The sequence below is a fragment of the Nycticebus coucang genome, chromosome 10 (genome assembly GCF_027406575.1).
Source record: "Nycticebus coucang isolate mNycCou1 chromosome 10, mNycCou1.pri, whole genome shotgun sequence".
Taxonomy (NCBI): Eukaryota; Metazoa; Chordata; class Mammalia; order Primates; family Lorisidae; genus Nycticebus; species Nycticebus coucang.
The window spans coordinates 40,520,613-40,538,601 of record NC_069789.1 but is presented as its reverse complement, the minus strand read 5'-3'; the positions used below and the strand labels follow the sequence as shown (position 1 = coordinate 40,538,601).

General features: G+C 41.1%; 1 pseudogene; it reads right to left on the bottom strand.

Annotated features, from left to right (window-relative positions):
- Nucleotides 1-1,233: 1,233 nt before the first annotated feature.
- On the bottom strand, nt 1,234-2,191 carry LOC128596400 (keratin, type I cytoskeletal 18-like; annotated as a pseudogene).
- Nucleotides 2,192-17,989: the final 15,798 nt, after the last annotated feature.

Genomic DNA, 17,989 nt, shown 5'->3' with positions numbered 1-17,989 from the left:
TCAAACAGGAATAATTAGCAGTCTCCAGAATTTTTTTCCTTCAATTTTTTCGGCTTCCCAAACTTCCTGCTTTGCTTTTTTTCTTTCCTGACTTCTTCACTAGTCAAACTAACATTGATGACTGACAGGAGAAAGATGAGCAAGGTACCAAATAATGTATATGAAAAGATAATGAAGTAAAAGATGGTTTTACACTATCATTTACTACTACCTCTCAAGATTTACTTAAATCACTGAAAGCACGTGACTTATTTCTTTGAAAAGACCTGAGCTGTAGACCCCCATGACCCCTTCATTGTCTGAGTTTTATTTATTCATTTAACCAATATTAGTTCTAAATGAATGTTACAGATATACCAAGAGGAATATGACAGACAACTACTCATAGAGATTACAATGATAGCTTTTTCCTACAACCATTTGGTTGCTTAGGAATTAAAATAATCCCTGCTGAACCAAGATAAGGGCAGTAACATGACCAAGTTTACAAAAAATGACTAAGATTAACAGTGCAGCTGCTAAATAGGTTATCACAAAATAAATTCAAAACGGTATGCCATCCAAATGAGCAGAGTCTGCTGGGGATAGTGAAGCAGGTATCCCCAGGACTTAGAGGGGACACCATGGGTAGACAACAGGATAGACAAGCTCTGATCCTAGAGAAGAGGTTTTCTGCTACTTGCTGTTTTTATTGTTTAGTGCCTCTAGGTGACCTTGATCTTACAGGTCACAACTCCAAGAAAGATATCTCAGATCTACCCAGGAACTATGATCCTTCTTTGGGATTAGGGAGGAAAGGGAATGGGATCATCTTTTTCAGTCTTTTGTTTATTATTTTATGCAAGTAGTTCTTTTCTTTTCTTTTTTTTGCAGTTTTTGGCCGGGGCTGGGTTTGAACCCACTACCTCTGGCATATGGGGCCAGCGCCCTACTCCATTGAGCCACGGGTATCGCTGCAAGTAGTTCTCTTAGAAAAGAAAAGAGGAAAAATATACTTTCTTTTATATTTTTCCGGCATAATTACTTTCACTGGTACTCATAATTTCTTCATGTGGATTTGAGATACCGTCTGGTGCCATTTCTTTTCGGTCTTTAGTATTTCTTGTAAGGCAGGTCTGCTGTCAGTTAATTCTCTCAGCTTTTACTTACCTGGGAAATGTCTTTACTTTACCTTCATTTTTTTGAGTGACCTCTGAACTCTTTATAGAATAAGGGCACCCTGCTCCTACTGCCTCAGTGTCTCAGAACTTTAGTGTCGTTGGTCTCAGACACCACTTTGCTGTCCACTATCCTGCGGGTGGTGATCTTTTGGATGGTTTGCATGGAGTTGCTGCTGTCCAGGGCATCACCAAGGTTGAAGTCCTCCCCATCTTCCAGCAGGTGGTGGTATGTGGTGATCTCATACTTCTGGACTGGGTGCTGCCCCTCTGCCCAGGTCTGTGCCAGCTCTGATTCCAAATGCATCAGGACTCCATTGAGATGCTCCATCTGCATGGCCTAGCAGGTCTCCATCTCCCACAGGCTGTTCTCCAAGCTGGACTTCAGATTTCTCATGGAGTCCAGTTGGGTCTCCAAGGACTGGCCAGTATATTTTAGCTCTGTGAGGACAATCTCAGCAGACTGTGAGGTGACCACTGATCTGCTGGGATCAGTACTTGTCCAGCTCCTCTTGGTTCTTCTGAGCCAGCTTATCATACTGGACCCACATGTCTGCCATGAACCTGCTCAGGTTCTGGAATTTGGGGGCATCTACCTCCACAGACAACCCAGAGCTGGCAGTCTGGGCTTGTAGGCCTTTTATTTTCTCCTTGTTGTTCTTCATGAAGAGCAGCTCTTCTTTGAGAGCCTTGATCTGTCTCCAGCTGCCCCCGAGTGACATTGGTGTCATCAATGACCTTGCAGAGCCATGGGTATCACTCTCCACAGACTGGTGCATGGCCAGCTATGTCTCATACTTGACTCTAAAGTCATCAGCAGCAAGATGGGCATTGTCAATCTGCAGAGCAATGCAGGCATTGTCCACAGAGTTTGCAAAGATCTAAGCCCTCTTGAAGTAATGCTCCCAGTCTCCGACCTGGGGCCCCTTCTTCAGGTGTTCCCAGATTTTGCTCTCCAGCCTCCAACTATTGGTCTCCAGATTCCACACTCTGTCCATGTAGGAGGCCAGTTCAGCATAGCTAAAAATGGTCATCCGATGATTGCTCAGAAGTTTACCTCAAGCTTGGGCCAACAGAGATTCTGCTCACTGCCAAGGGAACTATGTGTGGGTTGGTGCACACATTTAGCCATTTTACAGCTCTACCTTGGCATTCACTTTCTGCGTGGTCAGCCAGAGGCCCTGGGCCCCTCTTTGATCTTTCCTGAGTAGGAATGCAACACTGTGCATGTGCACAATCTTCCAAATCCCTAGGGATATACCAGAGCTTTTTAATCCCCATGGCTATCTTATTTTTCCTCTTATACCTCTTAAAATTTTGGCTAGTTTCTTGCTTGTCCCTACTGGTATTGCAGACATAGGCAGCTATCATGTTGGCCTTCTAAATTGCTTGCCAGTAATTGCTATTGATTTGACAATCCCCCAAGTATAGGGATTTTCTGGGGAGCTTCAAATCAGATTAGCCACCTCTATGGCAGTGAGGAGGCTGCCCATCTTTATGGCTATTGGACCATATACCTAGGGAGGAGGAATAGGAATAGCTCCAAATTAAAAAACCACATATAGCACTGTTCTTACCAAGATTCAGTAATTTTTCTTGAATAATTTGTATATTTTCTTGAATAATATGCCTTTAGTTATTTACAGAGTTCTGAAATAATTCCTTCTGATAATTTGCCAGTTTTTTGTGAATGCTTTTTAAAGCAGGATATGTCAAGGTCCTCACTATACCATTACCATTCTGAGAGTGCCCAGGTCTCTCAGGACCTCTGTTTGGCATTTGGAACTATAATTAATTATAAGAAAACTCTCACCACAAAAACTAGGTGAATGATTGGTTGGTATAGTAATGAAATAATTGCAATTAAAAGTCTATTCACATCACTTAAAAACAAATTCAGTGTGAAACATATGCAAGCCAAAAGATATTTAGATTTGTCATGAAAAAGTGTTTAAAAATTAGCCTTTTGGCACTTTTATGCTATTTTATGTATGTAACAATTATTGCAGTTGCCAAATTATTTTCTAATAATCTGTTCAGGGGTCTGTATTCACTAATAACCTATGAACTCCTTGAAATAGGGATTTCATTTTAATATCTAAGAAGTTTCTCAACATTTGGCCAGAGCTCATAGGAGGTATTCAATAAATTCTTGCTCAACATTATTGAATGTTGGCAATGCTAACACAGATATATCCCAGGCTGAGGGCAATACTAGTCATGTCTAAACTGTGGAACAATTTGGACCTTTTTTCTAAAAGATTAACCTTTGGGCATATACATTTTAGCAATTAAATTGAGTTATTCTTTTATACAGACTCTGTAAGTGATTATCTATAACCTAATTTGGGATTGACTTTTGAGACGTCTTTCTTTTAAGTAGTGTATTCCCTAAAGAAAAGTGCTAAAATCATTTTGGGTACTTCTTTTGTTTAATGGCACCTTTCTGACTTATGCTAACTTCTGACATGTGTTTGTAATAGCTTTAATAAATTATTTATCAACCATGTAGACAGTACCTGATATATAAAGCTAAGCACACTTGTTAATTAGGCAGTGAATAATTATAAAGATTTAATTCTTTTTAGTACCAGATTGTTGATGTTTACCCTGGCTGAGTCTTCAGCTCCCTATAATGTTGTGGAATCACTTCTATGGTGAGTTACCACCCTCACAATAATTATTTTGTTTTATTTTATTTTATTTTTTTGAGAAAGAGTTTCACTCTGTCGCCCTGGAATTGAATGTTGTGGTGCCATAGTACACAGCAACCTCAAACTGTTGGGCTTAAATGGCTTGCCTTGGCCTCCCAAGTAGCTGGATCTAAAGGGTCCACCACAGTGACCTATTTTTTTCCCTTTTTTTTTTTTGAGGCAGAGTCTCACTATGTCGCCCTTGGTAGCTGTGGCATCATAGCTCACAGCAACCTCAAATTCCTGGGCCCAAGTGGTTCTCCTGTCTCAGCCTCCCAAGTAGCTGGGACTATAGGTGCCCACCTACAATACCTGGCCATTTTTTGGTTATAGTTGTCATTGTTGTTTAGTGGGCCCAGGCTGGGTTTGAACCCGCCATCTCTGGTGTATGTGGCTGGCGCCCTAGCCACTGAGCTACAGGCGCTAAGCCCTTTTATTCTTATTTTTATTAGAGATGGGTCTCACTCTTGCTCAAGCTGGTCTGAAACCCCTGAGCTCAAGCAGTTCACCCACCTTTGTGCCCCTCAACCCCCCATCCAGAGTGCTAGGATTAAAGGTGTGAGCCACCATGCCAGGCCCTTTGCAGTAATTCTGAATGTAGAGACCAGGGTATTATCTCTCTCTGCTTTCTTCATCTTAAGTGTAAGATTGACTTTTCCTTGTAATTTTACATGGTATGGCAGATTGCTATGGCTAATGAGAATTTATTAAAGTTTAAGGATAATGAGAAGGAAATAACCAGATTGCACAAGGACAGAATCTCTGGGGGTCCCATCTCAGACATACTCTCTGTCTCACACATAATTAGCCTCTGGAGCTCACCTATTACCTCTGGAATTCTAGGCTTCTCCATGTCCCCAAGCCTGAGCCTTATTCACTCCTGGCTCTAAGAGGGTTTCCCTTCTGCCAGACTAAGGCCTACCTTCTGAGTCTTCACTCTTGGGTCCTGGGTTGCTCTCCTTACCCAATCTTCAGCAACCTAGATATTTATCTCCTTTGAAAGATACTTCAACTCGCCCTACCAGAATGTGGTCTAATTTTGTGACCTCCAAAAGGATTATCCCACAAAAGCATAGCTTCACTACAATTTTTCCAAACCTGGCTCAGTTGGTCTGAAATAAAAGCAGTTATTTCATACAATTTATCCTTTAGTTCCTTCCATAAATATTCATAGACTCTGGGAGTCCAGTCCTACATGCTATCAGTTTGTCATGTGCTACGTAGTCCAGGCAAGGAAATTTTCTAGGTATCATGATAATTATAAAGATGGACAAGTTAAAGTCCCTTAAAGTGTATGTTTTCAACAGGAGAAATACTTGCTGATAATTGATAATTTGATAATTGTTAAGCAAAATTTAATGATCACATATTCATATAGGAATTGATGAAGGAATATAGGAAGTTCCTTACAATGGGAGAAAGAATGAGGTGATGTAGATCAGGGAAAACTTCATGGATAAGAAAGTATTTAAATTGGATTTTGAGGGAGAGGTGAATTTCAACAGAGGGAATTTGAAAGGAAGGCATTTCTAATGGAGGGTGGAAGCTGCTTACACAAATGTATTTGGTAAGAAAGAAGTGCTCAGAAAGAACTAAGGCACCCAGCTTAGCTATACAGTCTTTCCCATTAGAGCAAGTGGCTGGAAGTATAAGAAGCCCTGGAATATCTACTAGGGAATTTGGATAACTTTTCCACAAAGAGGAGAAAGAAAAAAGTGATGTACTAACCAGATTGTCAAAAGGTAACTGGGGACTGTGTAACCGTGTGGAGTTTTTGATTGTTTTTTTTTTTTTTTTTTTGCAGGGGCTGGGTTTGAACCCGCCACCTCCAGCATATGGGGCTGGCGCCCTACTCTTTTGAGCCACAGGTGCTAACTGAGTTTTTGATTGTTTTAACTATTAGACTAATGTCTTATAGGTCAGTGACAAGTTCTATAGTAATATGTTGTGTTGGTAAAGCCACAGCACCTGGTCAATGGACGTCCTAGGCTGAGTGACCCAAAATACCTGCCAAGCTTCTGGAAAGTGTCATTGAATGAAGTGGATGGTGCCAAGTATCGGGTTTTAGGGAAAGGGATGGGAGGAATGAGTTTAAGTATGAATTTCCCCTAGGGTGCCAGCTTTCCTAAGAGTCATGTTCAAGTACTTTGGAGTGTACAAAGTGTCAGGAAGAAGATCATACCAGATTTTGCACATGGATTATATTTTTTATTGAATGTGCCAATATAGGCAATACTGATACTCAGAAGCTAATATTCTTCAGTTTTAACATTTGCTTTTCTTTATCCCTCCCTACCACTCCCATTAATGATCCAGAATATTGCAATTACCATGATCTCTGCTCAGCAAGTGGATAGCTTCCTATGAAACTAAGGGAAAAGAGTTTTTTGGAAAGGAAATTCACTCAAGTGCTCTTCCCTTCATTTTGTCTATAGCTGGGTCCAGGAGGTACGTTGTACAGCTACTATCTTAGTCTGTTTGTACTGTTACAACAAAATACCACAGACCGGGTAATTTATAAACAATATAAATTGAATTTTATATGTCTGAAGGCTGGGAAGTCCAATATCAAGGTGCCAGCATTTGGTGTCTGTCGAGAGCTTTCCTACAGCCTCCTCACTTGGTGGAAAAGTAGAGGAGAATGAACTCACTCCTTGAAGCCCTTTTACATGGGCCTTAATCCTAACTATGAGCGCTCCATTTTCATGACGCAATCACCTTCTGAAGTCTACACCTTTTGATACTATCCCATTGGCAATTAAATTTTCAACATATGAATTTACTTTATTATTATTATTATTTCAGGCTAATGTGAGGGTAAAAACAACCAAATCACAATATTTGAAATTGTTAGGTAGAGTCCCTCTTGCAGCTGTGTCCTGCACCCAAAAGGTCTTCCATACACCCCTACGTTGTGCCCATTCTGTGAGCCCACCCCAAACCCCTATCCCCTCTCCTCCTCTCTCATTCTCCCTCCCCCCAACTTGAATTGAAATGAGTTTTTCTCCTCTGTGGGCTTGAATTAGATTGGTCAACATATGAATTTTGAGTGACACAGTCAGACCATAGCAACTATAGTTAGTGGCTTGTAATCTACTATGGACCAAATATTTGTGGCCCTCCCCCCCATTTATATTTTGAAGCTCTAACCTCCAAAGTGATCATATTTAGAGGTGGGGCCTTTGAAAGGTAATTAGGTTTAGATGAAGCCATGAGGGTGGAGCTTTCCAGATTGGATTAGCACCCTCATGGAAAGAAGAGCCTCACAATCTCTCCTGTCTACACACAGAGACCAAGGACAGGCTGTTGTGGGGACAAAACCAGGACTTAACCCAACCATGCTGACACCCTAATTTTAGACTTCCAGCCTCCAGAGAAACAAATGTTTGTTGTTTAAGGCCCTCAGTCCATGGTAATTTGTTTTAGCAGCCCGAGTTGACTAAGATAGGATCCATTTCTGGGTGCAGAAAATAGCCTAAGAGATGTAGTTTGGTTGATAAAAGTTTAGAATTGCTTGCAATTATTTATAGGGTCATAAGAAAGAGTATTGGGTATTAGGACTGACCTGGGAAGTCTGAATGGTGCCAAGGATTGGGAAGAGTGATTTGGGAAGCATGGATTTTGGAGATTGGGAAGCAAACTCAGAATGCAAACCCTAGTTGGAGTGTTGATGCAGAACACTGGCCAAGTCTGGCCTTCACTCCCTAATTCCTCCTCACAACTCTGCCTTCTACACTTCTTGACTGTGTCAAAGCCCAGAATAGTGAGTTCAGCAAGGAACAGAGCACCAGCCCCCAGCTGCTGCCTGTCTGTTCAAGGAATATAACTCTTGAAAGAGTTATGGTGCTTGAAAGAGTTCCTTCTCCTCTTTCAAAAGTGTCCTGACTCAAATCAGCCCCTTGTGTTGACACTGGACTCAGCTTCTCCTCTCTCGTACCATTGCTGTGGCATATGATGTCATCGGAGGGAAAATATTGTCTTTAGAACACTTCTGTCACCTGCCCACAAGGCTCAATCGGTCAAGGTGTTTCCCTTCCTCCCAAGCAGAAAGCTTTTGCTGTTTTTAGGTGAGTCTTCCCTTAAGGAGAGAGTAAAGTGCCAGGTTGTGATTCCTTCAGTCCTCTTTGAAAGCAGGTTTCTGGGAGGGTGCCAGCCCCATTTTATAGGAATGGCAGGGCTGCAGATGGAACTAGGAAATAAATGATTGCCCTGGGCCAACTCCATAGACAAATGATGAACTAATTTCTGCTCAGTAAGAGCATTCTGTATTTGCTGGTCAGAATCTGCCAAAGGTTTGAGTTCATACGCATAGAGCCACATCCTCCCTTATGTCTCTCTGGCTCCACTGGATGTTTAAATAGCCTATTTCACTGAGCCTCAGGCAGAACAGCGGGGGGCCGTTTATGCATAGCTGAGGTGGTAATCTAGCTAATGAAGGAAGACAGAGGAAGGATGAGAGCTAAGCTTCAGGGTAAAGCATTGCGTGGTCTGGTGTGTATGTGCGGATGTGTGGTCTGGTGTGTATGTGACTACGTGTGGTCTTATGTGTATGCGTGTATGTGTGGTCAGGTGCACATGTGGATATGTGTGGTCTGGTCTGTATGTGCATATATGTGATCTGGTGTGCATGTGCGTATCTGTGGTCGGGGGTGTATGCGCATTGTATAGTCTGGTGTGTATGTATGTGATCTGGTGTGTATGTGTGGTCTGGTGTGTATGTGTGCATGTGTGTATATGTGGTCTGGTATGCATTTGCACATCTGTGGTCTGGTCTGTATGTGCACATCTGTGGTCTGGTGTGCATGTGCATATGTGTGGCCTGGTGTGCATGTGTGTATGTGTGGTCTGGTGTGTATGTGTGGTCTGTTGTGTGTGTGCACTTGTGTGGTCTGGTGTGTGTGTGCACTTGTGTGGTCTGGTGTGTATGTGCACATCTATGGTCTGGTGTATATGTGTGTATGTGTGGTCTGGTGTGCATGTGTGTATGTGTGGTCTGGTGTGTATGTGCACTTGTGTGGTCTGGTGTCTATGTGTGTATATGTGGTCTGGTGTATATGTTCACATCTGTGGTCTGGTGTGTATGTGCACATCTGTGGTCTGGTGTGTATGTGTGTATATGTGGTCTGGTGTGCATGTGTGTATGTGTGGTCTGGTGTGTATGTGCACTTGTGTGGTCTGGTGTCTATGTGTGTATATGTGGTCTTGTGTGCACGTGCACGTGTGTAGTCTGGTGTGTATGTGTGGTCCAGTGTGTACGTGTGTATGTGTGGTCTGGTGTGTATGCGCACACGTGTGATCTGGTGTGTATGTGTGTATGTGTATTTGTGTATGTGTGGTCTGGTGTGCATGTGCACATGTGTAATCTGGTGTGTATGTGTGTATGTGTGTATGTGTGATTTGGTGTGCATGTGCACACGTGTGGTCTGGTGTGTATGTGTGTATATGTTGTCTGGTGTGTATGTGTGTATGTGTGGTCTGGTGTGTAGGTGCACATGTGTGTTCAACTGTCCATTATTTCGTATATTGCTCTTCCTCTTTGTGGATTTCTTGAACCACATTTTATCCCTATTTCACTTTCCATTTAGAGAATTTCTTGCCCATCTCTGTGTGTCTTTTCTTATGAACCCAAAGAAAGTAACTTTATTATACAGGTATATTGTCATCTAGGCATAACATAATTAGAAGAGAGAATCAGGTACCTCAAAAATTTGCTGTCATGTTTTCTAGAACCAAATAGGAATGTTTTTGAACTGTTGTCCAAAAATTTGAAGTGATTTGCGTTTCCATTCATTTCCACACCAAAGATAGCTGAGCATCTAAGCCAGTGGTTCTCAACCTTCCTAATGCCACAGCCCTTTAATAGAGTTGCTGTGGGTCATGACCCACAGGTCGAGAATGGCTGATAAACTACAGTACAAACCAGCCTACTGTTAGAAGGAGAGAGACTGAGTTATATTTCTCAATGTGCATGCTGTTACAATTTCAGCTTAAAAGTAGCTTTATTGAGATGTAATTCACATAATATACAATTTACTCATCTAAAGTGTACAATTCAGTGGTTTTAGTAAATTCACAGAGACACTCAACTATTAACACAGTCAATTTTTAGAACATTTTCTTTACTTTAAAAGGAAACTCTTTCTAGTTTCAACAACCCCTTAGTTGCCAAGCTCCCAACCTTCAGCCCTAAATAACCACTAGTCTACTCTCTGGCCTTATTGAGTTCCCTGGTCTGGACATTTTACATGAAGGGAATCATATAATATTTGGTCTTTTGTGACTGGTTTCCTTCACTTAGCCTGTTCCCAGGGTGCATCCATGTTGTTGTTATACAAGTGTGTATGAGCATTTCATTTTTTTCTATGGGTGGATAACATTCCATTGAATAGATATTTGTTTACCTATTTGTCAGTGAATGTGCATTGGGTTGTTTCAACATCTTGGCCATTATGAATATGCTATTGGGAACATTTGTGTGCAAGTTTCTGTGTGGACATATGCTTGCTGTTACCGTTTCTTTACAGCTGTGTCACTGCCTATTTGCATTTCCCCCACCCCCCTCACTTTCCAAAACTTGGGAGACATAAAAGCCAGCTCAGTCAGTTCAGTCCAACAACTGGTTAATTCAAACGCATTTAAATGAGATTCTAATAGGAAATCCAGGTCCCTGACCTCAATGTGGTACGTATTTTACTACTTAAGCTGTTTCTTCAGGTAAGCTTTATATTGATCAAATATGCTTTGACATATTTATGTTTTATTTCTCCATTTTGTTTCCATAAAGATACAGATTCTGCCTAAAATGACACACAAATTTGCTATGATTTTAAAGTTTGTTATCAGTAAGTATGTATACATATATTTATACATGTGTGTACAGATATACATGTACACACACACACACACCTGGATATTTCCTATAAGTTTTATATGCGAATTCAGAGTTGCTTTCATCTTGCTCAGAATTGCTAGCATCAGGAAGAAGCGCCCTGCCTTTTACTACAAATTATAAGAACTACTGACGATTTATAACCAAGAAAGCACTGACAGTGACAAGCCTAATTAGATGTTGAAAGAGAGTGATAATCCACACTTAGCTGATTCCGAATCTGATGAGAATATTTCTGAATACACACTATTTACATTTACTTAAATATCAAGAAAAATTAGATGCAAACAGCATGGGCTTTGTGTTCACACAGTAGGAATTTAAAATACATCTGTGTGACTGTGTGTGTTTGATATATATGTGAGCATTGGTGTGTGTTTTATTTCTTTTTTTTTTTTTTTTAAGATAAAGAGAATAAGAAGAAGAGAGTAAACATACTTTCTGGTGTATCCTACTAAGTTAAAGAGAACACTGAACATTACACATAAAACAAACATAAGATGACTCTGAGCGATACGGGGAGGGCAGAATGGCTAAGGACTTCAAGACCTGAGGAATGGCCCATGGTAATTCTGTGTTTTCTTTTTGCCTCAGATATCCCAGATTTGGGTGGAAGAAGCTGGTAATCTAGAAATGCCAACAGGCATAGACAAAACCCCAAAGCTCTTTAACTCATGAGCCAAAGGACCAGGCAAAGGGCACCCTAGGAAGACGGAAGACTTAGAGAATAATTGCTCTAGTCCAGCCAACACCACAGAAAACACTGGCTCTGCAGTACTATGCCAGCAGAGGCCAAGTAGGGAGCCCGGATTTCCATCCTGATAGGCTATAATAGGGTGCTGCAATTTCCCCTCCCCAAACAAGAACCGTGTCTGAGAAGGTCTCGGAAGCAGCTGGAACTTTCATTCCTTCTGAGTGGTACTGAGGTATCTTCCCTCTCCTCTGGGGTAGTCTCAGAAAAGGCTTAGGGGACAATCTGAACTTTTATTCAAAATGTTTATTTTTTAACACAATGGCATGTATTTGTGTAAAAGAAAAAAATTGAATTTTCAATGAAAAATCACTTATCTCATCAAGAGCTTAGAAGATGTCAAAGTAAGAAAAAGAAGACAATCGATAGATGCTGACAGAGCAGCCGCTGTCGAAGTGCTTCTGAGAGCAATTAGGGACACACCTCAAACCCAAGAACAGGAGTCAGCCAGAGACTTGGGAGAAAAAACTTATTAAGCATTTTGAAGACATGTTGTCAATTTCTGTAGAGATAAAAGGAAACTCAAAATCTTATTTCAACTTACTTGCAAATGTCCCCAGAAGTAACAGACAAACTGAGAGTGAAGGTGGGTGTTGACATCCAGTCTCGGCTCCCTGAAGGCTGGGGTGGTGAAGAGGCAAGGAACCTGCGGCCTCGGAGCTCATGGCCTGGGTGAGAGCATTAGCACTGCAGTCCAAAAGGAAAGCCAAGAGCAGAGTTGGAGAGCTCTGTCCAGCTGAGGGAGACTGAACAGGACATAACCTCTAATTAAGTAGCCTGGGGCTAGCAGTGTTCACAGTAGCCAACTAAACAGGAGAGCATTCAGTGGAGGGATGTTGGGAAGTGTTTTCTAAGATCTGGCCCAGACAAGCTGTTTTGTACAAGCAGTAAAATAGGTTTATGAACATCTGTCTTTGCCCTGATCAGATAGTAGGTTAACGAGACAGAGAGGAGAAGTCAGTTTGCCTGGATGTGCTACGTTAGCAGGGAGCTAATCTAAGCTAGACTATTCTGACAGAGGTATGGCAGGGCCAGGCAAAGTAGAACAGATAATTTAAGCTAAATCTTAGAACTATGTAACTCTTGCATAATTAGAACTAGTGATAGGGGAGTTATTTAATGTTAAAGCCAGGAATAATCTTCCATGTACATAAAGCCATACATTTTTACTCTGTCATCCCAAAAAGGCAAAGAGGAGAAAGGTGGGTTGATGACCTCCAGGTGTCTCAACTTTCCAGTATCATGTCCATCAAGTCCTGCTCACTAGATTTCCCACTTTGGTTCACTTATTTCATTATGCCTTAATTCCATCTCCTCTTAATGAGTAGACTTGTGTTTCTACCTCCCAGGAGAGGGCAGCAGGGGGTAGTAGGTGGTGGTAGAGAGAAAGTCAAGGCTAGAAATAGAGTGCAAAGAGCCAGCTCACCTCTGGCCTCTCTAGATATTCCATCATTGCACCACATATTGCTGGACCCCTCTTCGACCTTTATTATGTTACCTGTCATGCTGATCTGTCTTTATTGTTGTCACTAGGGTTCCTTTCTTTTCTAGAACTATTTGGCTCACTCACAGTTTCTTCTATTGACTCTTCTACATGTATCAGAAAGAAATACATATGAGGATTTTTTAGGCAGAAATATACTTGTCAGAAGAGAATTTAGAAAGATATCAAGGCTGGGTGTGGTGGCTCACGCCTGTAGCACTCTGGGAGCCTAAGGTAGGCAGATCACCTGAGCTCACAAGTTCGAGACCAGCTTGAGCAAGAGTGAGAGCTTATCTCTAAAAATAGCCAGTGTTGTGGCAGGTGCCTGTAGTCCCAGCTATTTGGGAGGCTAAGGCAAGAGAATCACCTAAACCCAAGAGTTTGAGGTTGCTGTGAGCTGTGATGCCACGGCACTCTACCAAGGGTGACAAAGTGAGACTCTGTCTCAAAAAAAAAAAAGATATCAAGTTACATCCTTATCTTATATCATATACCCAAACTACCACAGATGAATCAAAGATTTGCATGTTAATAAAAAAAGGAATAGAAGACAATGCGTGTGGTTATAGAGTAAGAAAGGTTTTTCTAAGAATAAAAAGAAAGATAAAAACTGTAAAAGAAAATATTAAAAGGTTTGATTTATAGTAACAGTAAAAATTCTCCATGTCTTGGGTGTCTCTGGCTGGTGACATTTAGGGGACCATAGTGCATTGATCTTACTACTTCTCTGTACTTGTAAAAATTTTAGTAAGTGTATAAAAGAGAAAAAGTAGAGTATATGCCCCATACAATAAACAATTGAAAGTCAGACATCAAACTAACAAAAAATAATTGTAACATCTAGAGGACTGCCCTCCAGAATATAACATATAAAGAGTTCTCTGACATATCAGTATGAAAAATATTCAGTTCTCATTAGTAAATTGTATTGTCTGTAATTGTATTGTCTGTCTGATGGCTCTTGGTAAAAATATTCACAAAATAGAGTATTCACAGAAGAGGTGCTACAAGTGGACAATAAAAGGAAATAATGCTCAGCATATTACCTACTTAAATAAATGCAGACTAAAGCAATAATCGGATATATTTAATGAGTGCCTATCAAAATGCCAGAGATTAAAAATAGTTTTTATACATAGCTGGTGGTCTTATAAATGGGTATAATCTTTTGAAAAGCAATTTGGTGATGAATAAAAAGACTTAACATTTTGTTTACCTTCAGAAAGTTATCATGCATTTTTTTTTTTGGACACAGAGTCTCACTCTGCTGCCCTGAGTAGAGTGTTGTGGCGTCAGAGCTCATAACCACCTCAAATTCTTGGACTTAAGGGATCTTCTTACCTTAACCTCCCAAGTAGCTGGGACTACAGATGCCAGTCATGACACCCAGCTGGGTTTTTCCTATTTTTAGTGGAGTCTCGCTCTTGCTCAGGCTGGTCTTGAACTTCTGAGCTCAAGCAATCTGCCCACCTTGGCCACCCAGAATGGTAGGATTATAGGCCATTCATTTGTTAAGTATATAGAGTCTACCCAAATAATTTTTCCTACTAGAAAATAAATGCTAGGGCAGCGCCTGTGGCTCAGTGGGTAGGGTGCCAGTCCCATGTACTGAGGGTGGCAGCTTCAAAGCCAGCCCTGGCCGAACTGCAACAAAAATAGCCGAACATTGTGGTGGGCACCTGTAGTCCCAGCTACTTGGGAGTCTGAGGCAAGAGAATCGCCTAAGCCCAGGAGCTGGAGGTTGCTGTGAGCAGTGTGACACCACAGCACTCTACCCAGGGCAATAAAGTGAGACTCTGTCTCTACAAAAAAAAAAAAACAAAAGAAAAGAAAAGAAATGCTAATGTCCTCAAACTGGGGGATTGGTTAAGTAAATTATGATATAACTGAGGTAAAACAAACACATAAAAAACCCTTCATAAATGAATTTTCAGAAAAATATCTGATATGAAAAACATACATAATATTTTGTTAAGTATAAAAGCAGTACATAACAGCACATTTTTACAGTACATTTTAGTCAAAAAGAAAATTCACAGGTAGAAAAAAGACAAGCAAGATATATACATCAGGTGTGAATAGTGGTTGCCTTTATGTAGTAGAATTATGGCTGATCCTTTCTGCACTTTTATTCAGCTTGTCTTTATATACTTTTTCTTCAATTAGCATATATTCTGTGGGAAAATATTTAAATTGCTTTTTTAAAAAGTTGGCAGCCAGCACGAACAGATAAATTAGGCCACACTCGTTGTATGGCCTGCCACTCTTTCACAAAGAAGCGATATTACTTTGCTGACAGCCCTGAAGCCCACTCAGTCTCATGTTGTACATTTGCCCATGATCAGAACCAAACCCAGGGCAAGGAGAGAATTTCAAAATGTAACTAGGGTGAAGATTTTCTTCTCTTCCAGGAGGACAAAACACAATGGCTTCTGTGAAAAATTCCTGGCTACAGGAATATTTGTGTGCACTTACAGATCCAGAGAGAAAAATCCGGCCTAGGAAAGATATCCCTTGGTTTGTGGGTTGTGAGTTTCTTAGAGAACATCAGGGAGGAAGGGGCTGGGGCTTCCATTTGGTTGGTTTTCACTGAAAAGCAGGGAGCCAAAAGGAAGTCCATAACTAATTGGCCCTGTTGGAGGGGGAAATGCTCACAAGACGTTTTTCTTTCTTTTTAAGTTCAGTAGGCCCAGAGACGTGATGCTGCATGTTGCAGGGTGGTATTGGTGTTCTAGCCAATTCTTTCCTGGACAGGGGAGCAACTAGAATAGCAACGGAGATTAGTGAGTGGCCAGCATTTCATTTGCATCTGAAAGTGCCCACCACAAACAGCTGAGGCAGCATTCGTGCAGAGGGAGAGAGGGGGCTTGAACAAATCCTTGAGTGCCTCTGTCTGAAGTCTCTAGCTCCAAAGAGAGAGCCTTCTGGATGTAATACTAACATCTTATTTCAAAAGAAATAGCCCCTATCACAGGTTAAATACCTATTCACGGGAGGATTGCAATATTGACGTTTTTAGTTCCTCAATTTCTCTCCATTCACTTTGTCTTTCTCTCTTCCTCCCTGCTGGGTTTGTGCCACCTCATTCACCAGACAGGGATGTGGCTTGATCTTCTTTTGTTCATCATTTGAAAATGTGTGAGGCGAGAACAGTCCTTGAAGTTGGACAGTTTAAACCTCACTGGCCCTGGGAATCTGATTAATTTTTTCCTTCCCCAAGGATGTGAATGTAATACTTCATTATTCTCTGAGTTCTCTGAATTATTCTTGTACAACACTCTTTCCTCTCTGGGGGGAAAACAGCGGGGACAAAAGAATGGAATTCCACTTCCTTCTCAGGGAACAAGAAAAGACTGAAACTGTGAGCTTTCCCAGGCTTTTTGTGGGATGCCAGGGAAGACTGAATTGCATAATCTCACAAAAATGTGAGATGTAATCTCCGCCTCCATGAACTCTAATACTATAGTCAAGGGATTAGGGAAACCAAGAAACATATGCACTATTTCCTGACCTGAGCAAAATTAAAGATCTGGATTGCAAAGTGTAAGTGCTTCAAGACCAAAGAACTATAGACACAGGAAATGTAATTCGCCATGGAGGGATCCTCCTGCCATGTGGGTTTCTTTTATAATTGTTACCACGAGAACCTGGAGGTACACAGTTGTGTTTCTTCCATTGCACAATGAACTCAGAAAGTCCTTCCATATTGGAAACCTTGCCTATTAAGCCAATAGAGATTGTATCTAATGGCAAAAATAGCTTTTAAGATACTGGTATTTAATTGATTTTCTTCTCTGAGGCCTAAGGCTAGTTTCTTGATGTGCAAATCTTTGCATTAGTTTGTGCTTAAAATGTGTTGATCATTTCCTGTTGATCAGCAAGGTTGGGCTAAGAGCAGAATTGCTGGGCTTGGAGCTCCAAACAACTAAGGCTCAGAAAGCCCCAGCTCCACTGTCCCAGTGGTGGCCTGGGCCCCTCCAGTGGGAAGAGGAGTGAGTACCTGGGCAGGCAACTCTGGAAAACAAATTACAGGGAAAGCAGGGTTCTATTAAATTAGGCAATTATTTATTCGGCACCTACTGATGCCACATGCTGTGTCAGAGCCATACACTAAGAATGTAAGAATATGGCACAGCCCTTACATTTAAGAAGCCCACAATCCAATGATGTATGTATATATAAGTTAATGAATGTAATATGAGAAGTGCTAAATTAGTAATACGAACACTATTTTTATATGCAAACCTCAGGGGAGGGGAGGACCTCAAAAAGTCCTTCAGTGAAAGTCATTGTCCGAAATAAATTTATCTGGAGTTATACACGGATCCCTTTCTCAACTCTTAGTTCCATGGTGTCTAAAGTAGGTATGGCTACCCTAGCAGGTGCACAAAGTAACCGCAGATGCAGAAATAAAATTTATAACTGATGTTTGCATTTTGTAATGTATTCTTCTACATTCTATTTTTTGCATGTATTTTATAACATGTGACAATGGTTTGGTAGCAAATATTTACCATTTACAAAAATAATGTACTTTATTGGGGACTGCACATTCAAAAAATTTTGACATGTAAGTGTGAAAAAAGTTTGAAAACTACTGGGCTCATGTATCTCCCATCTCCAGGCCCAGGCTCCTGGGTCGTCTTCCATCAGGCCTTTGGATAGCTTAGATGTATTTTAGCAACTCCAAGTTCACTGAACTGTGTCACTCATCACCCCTGTTCAGCAAATAGAGGACCCTCCAATTAACAACATCCTCTCTCGTTGGAAGGCAGCCCGCAATTACGCGGCTTTTTCCCTCTTTTATGTCACAGGTGGATGAGGAGGCAGTCACCCAGATGGGCAAAGTAATGTGTCCAAATTATAGGACTAATATCACCAATGTGCTGTCTGGTGGAAATTAAGAAACAAAACGAAACAACCCTGACATTGACTGATATGTTGTACTAGTAAAACCTGGCCAAAGTTTAGCAGAAAAATAGAAGTCACAGCCCTGTTGCTATAAGAATGACCAAA